Below are 10,746 nucleotides of genomic sequence, written 5' to 3' on the forward strand. Positions count from 1 at the left end.
GGCCCGCATACCACAAAAAAAAAAAAAAAAAAAAAGGGGCTTCCCTGGTGGCGCAGTGGTTGAGAGTCCGCCTGTCGATGCAGGGGACACGGGTTTGTGCCCCGGTCCGGGAAGATCCCACATGCCGCGGAGCGGCTAGGCCCGTGAGCCATGGCCGCTGAGCCTGTGTGTCCGGAGCCCGTGCTCCGCAACAGGAGAGGCCACAACAGTGAGAGGCCCGCGTACCACAAAAAAAAAAAACAAAAAAGCAAAAAACCCCACAACATATTAAAGGGTAGGAATCAACAGGCACATGTAAAAAACATAGGGTGAGGTCCCAAACAGGGAAGCTTCTGCTCTCATGGTGCTTCGGGCCCAGCCCAGCATGGTAGCACTTGGAAGTGTTTTGGTTTCGCCAACCTGGAAGCCCTCTGAACCCTTCCGTTTGGATTTTTATGGAGGCTTCATTACAGAGGCATGATTGATGAACTCACTGGCCATTGGTGATTCATTCAACCTATAGCCCCTCTCCCAAACAGTATGATTCTTTCGAGTGTAGCTGTCTAGTTTCCCCAAAATCATTTAAGAAGAGTTTGTATTTTCTGCATTGTATATTCCTGCCTCCTTTGTCATAGATTAATTGATCACCTAAGTATTGGTTCATTTCTGGACTCTCTATTTACTTCCAGTGAGTGGATAAAACAACTTTGGTGCATCCACGCAGTGGAATGCTATTCAGTGATAAACGTAAATGAACTATCAACTTACACATACTTGGATGACTGTTAAATGCATCTTGCTAAGTGAAATAAGTCAGTCTGTAAAGGCTACATTCTTAATAATAACATTTACACATTCTGCAAAAGGTAAAACTACTGAGACTGATCAATGGTCATTGCAGGTTTGAAGAAAGGGGAAAGTTACATAGGTAAAGCACAGGGAATTTTTTATGGCAGTGAAACTATTCTGTATGACATATAAATGGCAGTGCAAATGGTAAAGTGCATTTTTTCATGTTGGATGCATTTTTTTTACATGTTAAATGGTGGATACATGACATTATACATTTTTCCAAACCCTTAGAACCATACAGAACACAGTGAACCCTAATGTGTGGTATGGGAATTTTAAAAAATCAATTAAGGGATCAGGGAATGCCAGTATGCACAGGAAACTATAAAAATATTAATGTTTTAAAAAGTGTGAAAAAGACTCCTTGCTTGGAGTGGGAGAATGGTGCTGCCCCAAGTCACTCTGGATATTACTGTAGACTGTAAGACTAAAGACAGAAGGCATGCAGGAGAAGCACTGTATTTTATGTGATAAAGTAGTTTCCCATGGGGATATGGGTTAACAATTCTGAAACCACTATACATGTATATTAGAAATGAGCAACTAAGTAAATGGATGTTGGATTGTGGGAGAAAGCTTTCTAACTGTTTGGAGTAGTAGGTTACAGACAAGCAAGGAGAGAATAGAACCATCCAGGAGGTGATAGAGTAGAGTTGGAGACATCAGTATGAGCTCATATTTAACTAAATATAGATACAGGTAGTTAAAGATAGAAATATTTATAAATACTTGTATATACACTGGTTAGAAAACACATATGTTTCCTTGCCCTCTCAGATAAAATGGTCTGAAAACAATGATACTCCAGTAGCAAGCAACATACCTAGTGCCCATATGTTGGTTTCCAGTAACACTCTCCAATATGAGAACAAGGGATTCTTGGAAAAATCAGTGATTCTAGGATTGTGGAAATATACAAGATGGGCCTATACATCTTACAGTTCTGGAAAGTAAGAAAGGGCCAAAAGAGACAACAGCGACCAAAAAGAAACACACTACAATGATATGAATACATTAATAGGACTTAGGAACCAACTGAAAGAGCTCTCAGTGGTCAAAGTCTGAATAATCTAAGCAAAAAATAAGTAGTTTGTATTGGATTATAGCCCAGCTCAGTTGACCCTTGAACAATGAGGGGGTTTGCAACCTCCCCCTACCCCATGCAGTCGAAAATCTGCATAAAACTTTACAGCTGGCCCTCCTTATACTGGGTTCAGCATCAACTGATTCAACCAACCATGGATTGTGTAGTACTGTAATACGTATTTATTGAAAAAATCCACGTATAAATGGACTCGTGCAGTTCAAACCTGTGTTGTTCAAGGGTCAACTGTAATTTATTCTCCACACTCAAGGAAGCTGATTGTAATGCCCCATTCAAGTGTGGACTGCACACAGTGAATTCCTTCAAAGCGAAGATTATGGAAAGGGAGGGAAAAAAAGTAATGTAACAGTAGAAAAACATGAGAAACACTACCTCAGCCAGATGATCAACAGTATCATCAACAGTGATAAGTTGTTTTGACTTCATGTATCTTTTTTATTATGTTCCATAGTAGAGGTAAGATGTAATAACTGGTGAAAGTAGGTGTGAGGTAAATGGTAATTTTCTTACTATTTTTTATAATTTTTCTTTAAATCTAAAACAGATTATATTAAAATAATAATAATGGGGCTTCCCTGGTGGCGCAGTGGTTTAGAGTCCACCTGCCGATGCAGGGGACACAGGTTCGTGCCCCGGTCCAGGAGGATCCCACATGCCGCAGAGCGGCTGGGCCTGTGAGCCATGGCCTCTGAGCCTGCGCGTCAGGAGCCTGTGCTCCACAACGGGAGAGGCCACAACAGTGAGAGGCCCGCGTACCGCAAATAATAGTAATAATAATAATTGTAGATTTAAAACCTAAATGTTTACCTCTTTATATTCTATTTCCTGCAGAATATGTAATTTTGTTCCCTGCAAACTGAGGGAGTGTATTAGATCCATTTCTGGACCCATTTCTACTCCTCCATAGTCCATACCAAGTTGTTTAATTCCCTCTTCCTGTTTTTCACAAACCTCTTTGCCTTGCAAAATCCAATGTTTAGAAGCCAATGCAATGGCCTAGGTGAGAGATGATGGTAGTTGTGGTGGAGGAACTAAGGTATTTCGAGCTTTATTAATTTAAGTGATTTTTATATTAAAGACATTTTAATTGTTAATCATTATTAAATCTTTAAAGACTCAATAGACATACATATTAAACAAATTAGAAACACTTTACTGCTATAGATACAAGTGAAAATGTGACAGAGAGAATTAAAAAAGAAAACTGATTCATATATTTTAGGAACATAAAATATTTTTATAAAATTTAGTAATTTCATAAACTATCCAAAACAAATTCTATTTCCAAAATACAAGTTAACAAAATGTCCTAAAGTAGACACACACTCTTCTGATGTAGATGATATATACTTCCTTTATAGTGCCCATTTCAGTAGTGTTTATAATTAATTGACAGTAAAAATAGTACCTTTGTATAAAAGTATTTGAAGTATAATATGAAATTGTCCATTGTCTGTCAAATGCAAGAAATTTATCTATTAATATATCCCATAAACTTGAGATCCATTGTTCTTTTCTCAAATTTAGGTCAAATACACTGCTATAATTATTAAGAAAATATCTCAAATAATAAGATCATTCAGAAACAAAGGCAGTAGAATAAGAGCATTTTAACATTCAGGGCTTAGTATAAAATAAAGACTAAGAGCATCTTCAGTTTTACAAAGCCTGTACACTCATAAAATTATATCACCTAAATGTCTTTTTTTTTTCTGTTAATGTGAAATGGGTTAATATTTTCTTGATCATTTACAATATTTCTTTTTCTCTTAGGCTCTTCTCTTTGACAAAGAAAGTAATGACAGGTAAGAAATTTCAAAGTAAGTATGTGAACACATAAACTTTTTTTTGTAATTATTTTTTTCTTTCACAAACTACTGTCCTAATGGGAAACTTTTATGACTTTTTTAATTAATATTTTTAAATTAGTATCTTAGAATTATATGATTTCTCCCATTGCAAGTAAGGCTTCCCTTATATATGAACCAAGAAATTTTATTACATTTTAGCTTTATATTAAATAATAGCACTGCAGGAATGTACCTGGTATTGATTTGAAGTTTGAGTGTTAGGAATGATGTGAGTGATAAGAGCATTATTGTAGGTTGCATTTTTTGAGAAGAGTTGGTAAAACAATATTAAGTCCTTCCTATATTGTTAAAGGAAAAAAAAGTATTCTTTTACTTCCATGTATATATACATATGTGTATGTGTGTGTATTTCTTCTTTAACTGGAAAGTATGGTAGCTATGCTGGAGAAGAAAATGTAACTACCTTTACCCTTTACATTCTGCTTTATGCCCCTTTGCCTCCTCCACCAAACAGCAAATTGTGAACTGAGGACCTTTTGTTCCACTAAACACCTGGTATACTGCTAGGTTGTGAGTAATTTTGAAAGATATTTAATTTCAGTCTTTTAGGATTTAATTTAATGAAAACCACCAAAGTCAATAAATCCCATGCTGGGAATCAACTCTAAAAATATTTTATTGTGTAAGGGGGAAAAAAATCTCTAAAGTGCAAGACTTTCTTTTAAGCATCTTAGACATTTCTTAGATTGAGTTTATCATTAATAAGTACTCTGGTGTGCTAGCACTTTTATTTTATTCAGACCTATTTGAAACATGAATATTCATTAACATGAATTTAAAGAAGTATGGTCAATAATTTTTCTTCTTGGTTTGGTTTACAGTATTTTTAGCTTCAGGTCATGGTGTAGATATGTTGTTCAAATTGAGTTCACTGAACTATAAAGTGTGGGTGTCTATTCGAGAACTGTTAGAAAAAGCTTTATGCAGAAATGACTGTAGGAGCAATCTGTTCATGTCCAAAACAGCAACCCTGTTACTTGCCCTGTGGTTCTAAGTATGAGGCATATGGACTCCATTTCTATGTATATCTGAGGCTGTAAATCAAATCAAAATAAAAGTTCTTCTTCCTCCTGTTTATCATCGTAACAGTAAAAACAAAAGTGTGTAATTTTCTTTTATTTTTTAAGCACGATGTTCATTTGACATTTCATTTCATATATTATAGTCAAAAGGGGTCATTATTAATGTTTAAATAAATGCCTTCATATGATATAACATTTGAAATTCTTTTTAAAATGAAGTTTAAAAATTGATAGTTTAGTAATTTTTGTATAAGTAGACTGAGTAATTTCCAATGGTATTCATTTGATGAAAATGATACGTGTTTTGTAATAATATTTTAAAGGCCTTAAACCTTCAAATATTTTCTCATATTTAACAACAACAACAAAAAACAATAGCTGTAAAACACTAAATATTCAACATTTACATCTTGTCTGCAAACTACATTCATCTCTAATTTACCAAATTGTGAACACTGACTTCTGGTAATTTAAACATATGGAAAACTTGCATAATTTTTTTTCAAATTCTGTACAACAGATGGAGAGGATTTGCTTTAATTTAGGCACTCCTCACATTGGGCATCTAATAAAACCCCATGTTTGATGTTATCATTTAACAGAAGAGAAGTTGATAGGCTACAGAAAATACTTTTAAACTTCCAATTACTTTCATTCTCCTATTGATGGTGATGCCAGGGTGTCTGGCAGGAACAGTGTGGGCTGCAGTGGGGAAGAAGGCCCAAAAAGGCTATGTTTGAAGTTTCACTTTTAACGGCTCCCTTTACAATTTATCTGAAGTTATGAATTTCTTTCTCTTTTTGATGGCCATTTTCTAATTCCCTGATGTTCTTTCATTCTCTTTTCACTTCTCATTTCTTATGTATTCTTTCTCTTAACATCATCCACCTAGAATGTAAGCATTATTTCCCAACTCTCTAAAAAATTTCCTCAACACTTTTACTACTCTCACTGGCCTTGTTATTTCCTATCATAACCCATCTTAGTATTGATTTACTTCTAAATTTGAATTTTAACACTGAAGCTTTGCCAGAGAAATGTTTTACCTGGGGATATATTTACTAGGTTCTTGATATATGTCATACAGTAATGATGTTACTTTATGCAGTTGGTACCACAAATATTTTAGGAGCTTCCATTACATAAAAACCATTTAACAAACACAGTGCTATGACCTGGATGATTTACTTGACCAACAGGTAAAATCATAAATCCTGCATATGAAATTAAAATAAATATCTGGCTGACTATAAAAAAAAATCTATTCAGTGACACTGATTTATTTAGTAAGAACCACATTCATACCACGAATATCACATTTTGGTAAATTGTACCACTCTTCCTCTCATTTGTTCTGTCAAAATCTCTTTGTCGTTCCAAATAACTATCTCATTTTGCCTCAACCACCTTATCTAAACCACCTATATAACTGCCCTTGCAACATCCATTATACTGCCAACTTTTCTCCATCTCATCTGTTACCACACCAATCCAAGCTGCCATCATCTACAGAGATGTGTACAAAACCCTTCTAATTGATCTTTCCTCTTATAATGTGCTGTGCCACAATGTACCCTCCAAATATCAGGCAGAATTATTTCTCTAAATCAAATAAATTTTAAGAAGGTGCTTAACTCCCAGTTTTCTTCTCAAATATCATCACATAGAGTTGCTTTCTTTGACCATCCAATATAAAAAAAAAAAATGGTGCACAACTTTTATTTTCTAATAAATTTATTTATGAGTCAAGAGCACATTGTTTCTCAGTCTTAACACAACCAGTTCCCAGTGTGTTAAAAGTTAAAAAAGTAAACAAATACCATGCAGCGTAGCTATTGTAGCCTTGGACATTCATCCCAGAGAAATGAAAACTTATGTTCACATAAAAACTTATGCACGGATGTCCATAGCAGCCTTATTTATAATGTCCCAGATAGAAGACAACCCAAATACCCTTCAACAGGTAAATGGTTAAACAATGTGTGCTTCATTCATACTATGGAATACTCTGTAGCAAGAAAACGGTACAATTATTAATACACACAACAACATAGATGAATCTCAAAGACATTACATTAAATGAAAAAAACTCAGTCTCAAAGATTACATACAACTTCTGATTTCAGCTCTGACATCTAAAGAGCCTGGAAATGATCACTGTCATACTTATAAGAAAAAAGCTGAGCAAACTGAAAATCAACATTTTTTCTTAGAACCATCAGAGAATTGAGGTTGCAGGATTACTGCTGCCCCCAAATCTGGAGAGACAGGATAATCCAAGAGTCACAGCCAAGATCTGCTTAATTGGAGCAGAGCCACTGGAGCCATACACTGGTTTGAGCACAGATGTGGTAAGTGTGATAAATTGCTGAAGACTAAGTGTGGATTAGCTTGAAGGTGGGAAACTCCTGAAGTTATATTCTTGGGTGAAGGTGTGGGGGAGGGGCACACTTTCATGAGTTTTACCTTCAGGCACTCCACCAGATTCTTATAATAAAAAGCCAAGGATGGAGGAAGGGGAGAAGTAGTCATTGTGAAATATACCCAGAGCATTTTCTATAAAAGGACTATTCTCCAGGGAAAAAGATTTTATCACAGCTTTATGTCACATGGGGGAAAGGCATCTATCCTACTCTAGCCCTTTCTAGTCTTCTAATCTTCTCTAAAGGGGTAAAACTAAGAAACATTTGTTGAGATTGAATCATTAGATTATAGAACACTTCCTTACTCTCACACCTATGACCACACCTGAAAGAGCAGCAAGATGCAGACTCAATCTACAGAGGAGTTATTAGGGAAACCCAAAGACAACTATGATATAAAAACAAGGACACAAGAAAAATTTTATACATATAAATTTTTCAGTCTCTATTTTATTTATTTCCCCTCTGATCTTTATTATTTCCTTCCTTCTGCTGACTTTACGCTTTGGTTGTTCTTTTTCTAATTCTTTTAGATGGTAGGTTAGGTTGTTTATTGGATATTTTTCTTGTTTCTTGGGAAGGCCTGTATCACTATAAACTTCCCCTTTAGAACAGCTTTTGCTGCATCCCATGGATTTTGGAAAGTTGTGTTTCCATTTTCTTCTGTCCTGAGATATTTTCTGATCTCCTCTTTGATTTCTCATTGACCCATTGTGTTTTTTAGTAGCAGGTTGTTTAGACTTCACATGTTTGAGCTCTTCCCATTTTTCTTCTTATTTTGATTTCTAGTTTCATACCACTGTGGTTGGAATAAATGCTTGATATAATTTTTTTATCCTCTTAAATTTGTTGAGGTTTGTTTTGTAGCCTAGTGTCTATCCTGGAGAACATTCTATGTGCACTTGAAAAGAATGTGTAATCTGCTGTTTTCGGATGTAATGTCCTGTAGATATCTACTAAGCCCAACTGGTCTATTGTGTCATTTAAGACCACTGTTGCCTTATTTTATTACTAAACACATATATTAGTCAATAAACATGTAACAGGTTCTCTAACTTTTGAAATAGGAATAGGAGGGATCTTAAACTTTTTTACAATGATAATCCTTTTACCACTACCACCCCCTTTTGGATAAAATTAGCTGTAAAAACTGCAGCATCCTTTTTTGAATATCTTAAGTATTAGAGTAGGTACTTCATTTTTATGAGGAGGCAGCAGACCATGACATTCAAGAATGGTGGATAGGGCTTCCCTGGTGGCGCAGTGGTTGAGAGTCTGCTGCTGATGCAGGGGACACGGGTTCGTGCCCCGGTCTGGGAAGATCCCACATGCCGCAGAGCGGCTGGGCCCGTGAGCCGTGGCCACTGAGCCTGCGCGTCCGGAGCCTGTGCTCCGCAACGGGAGAGGCCACAGCAGTGAGAGGCCCACGTACCACAAAAAAAAAAAAAAAAAAAAAAAAAGAATGGTGGATAATCAGGCTTAAGAAATTATGGAGATAGTTACTAAAAACAAATGAGCAAACAAAAAATTTCAAAATATTAAAATAAAATAATTTTAATGCACACATAGCATTTAAGTATGATTCTTTTGAACTTTAGTGTTATTTTGATATAAAAATATCACTCATGTCATTAGCTATGTAGGTAATATTTTAGAATCTTCTTCAAACTCTTTGTAAATAGAGTTGTCCCTCAGTATCTTCAGGAGATTGGATCCAGGAGCCCTTACGGATAACAAAATCTGGATACAGGGCCAAATTTACAGCTTATTGAATTTTCAGAGGCTATATGTAAACAGCCATTATTCTTTTATGGTTCATTTATTGGGATCCCTGAGTCTTACAGAAATGACTCAGTGGTAGCCAGATATAAATTAAATACTTTTATAATCTGGCCTCAAGTTACCAATTGCTGTCATCCCTTCTAAACTTAGTGTTCCAGCCACACTGAATACATTTTCTTTTATGCTCCCAGATATTTGAAAGGTTTTCAAATTTTGTGGAATAATATTCTCTTTTGTTCATGTCATGTGTATAGGAGAGATGATGGTCCCATTGTTACTCAGGCATTATTGGAAATTGGTAACATGTTGTATATGATATGAATTATTTTAATTATGTTTGATTCTTTTCTTTTAACTGTAACACTATCAAGTGCCTGTGGCAAAGAAATCTTATTTATCTTCTTAAGCCAGGCCCAGAAGATTTCCTGGTACATAAAACAGTCCAAATGTTGAATCAATTAATAGGTGAGATGCAAAGTCACCAAAAATCTGACTTTTATCTTTATAGTTGGGCAGCATTAATCTCTATAATATGCCAATCATTTATTTTTAGGGCGGCTGTAGAGTACTCTACTATTAAGTAATAAGGTAAATGTCCTGCAGTTTTCCAATTGAAAAATGCTCTGTAATTGAGCTGCTTTTGCCAATGCCATATATTTTCTTATTTCATTACATGATATCTGTAGAGAAAAGAAACTATACTCATTTTACTCTGTGTCTTGGTTTTATAAGGTAAAGTAGGACAAGATGGTAATATTCCCTAATCTAAAGACAGGGTAATCTTGAGTAAATGGATCCTGATTTAACAAAATGGACTCAAATTTTATATGTGACCTCAAACAATATTCTACATTCTTATGTGAAATCATTTTTCACCAAAAGAGTAAAGTTAGAAAAGAGAAGAAATAATCTATTTTTTACTATGAAATTCTTATCCAGAGAATGTGGGGAAGATAATCATTTGACAATCTTGAAAACTTTTTACCATAAATGGGTGATTTGTAGGTCCAAGAGTTACCCATCTTCTGCTCTTTTTTTTAATTAAAATTACACAAAACTATTTAAATAGTAGCATTTTTATCATTTAGTGACTTTAACATAGTGGAGAGGCAGTTAGTAGATTTCATGGACCCAAAGTTCTCAAAAACATTTTATAGATTTTAATTTCTACCTATGTCTAGAATTCTTTTTTTTTTTTTTATTTTTGCATGAGTGAATTCAAATGCTCAACTGGATAGTTGAAAGGAATATTCTTTCTCCATTCGGTTGTCTTTGTTACTTTGTCAAAAATCAGCTGACTATATTTGCATGGGTCTATGTCTGGGCTCTCTATTCTGTTTTTCTTTCATTATTCCATCTATTTTTCTGCCAATATCACAGTATTTATGACTGTAGATTTATAGTAACTCTTGAAGACAGGTTGTGTCAGTCTTCTGACTTTGTTTTTTTCTTCAGTGTTGTACTGGATCTTTTGCCTTTCTGTATAAATTCTGGAATCAGATTGGTGATATCACCAAATACCTTGCTGGGATTTTCCTTGAGACTATGTTGAATTATAGGTCAAGTTGGGAAGAACTGACATCTTGGAAAAATTGACTCTTCCTCAATACATGCATGGAATGCTCTCCATGAATGAGGAGTATCTCTTCATTTATTTAGGTCTTCAGTTCCTTTCATCAGTTTTATATTTCTCCTTATATAGGTCTTGTACA

At 35.0% G+C, this 10,746-nt stretch overlaps 1 long non-coding RNA gene across 1 annotated transcript in view; it reads left to right on the plus strand.

The window, feature by feature from the left end:
- LOC137205016 (uncharacterized) overlaps positions 1 to 3,744 on the plus strand; it is a 242,152-nt gene extending 238,408 nt beyond the window's left edge. The window contains exon 3 of the long non-coding RNA XR_010933957.1: positions 3,710 to 3,744. This is a non-coding gene — a long non-coding RNA (uncharacterized lncRNA). The remainder of the gene's footprint in view (positions 1 to 3,709) is intronic.
- Positions 3,745 to 10,746: the final 7,002 nt, after the last annotated feature.

Source organism: Pseudorca crassidens, chromosome 13, assembly GCF_039906515.1.
Source record: "Pseudorca crassidens isolate mPseCra1 chromosome 13, mPseCra1.hap1, whole genome shotgun sequence".
In the NCBI taxonomy this organism is placed as follows: domain Eukaryota; kingdom Metazoa; phylum Chordata; class Mammalia; order Artiodactyla; family Delphinidae; genus Pseudorca; species Pseudorca crassidens.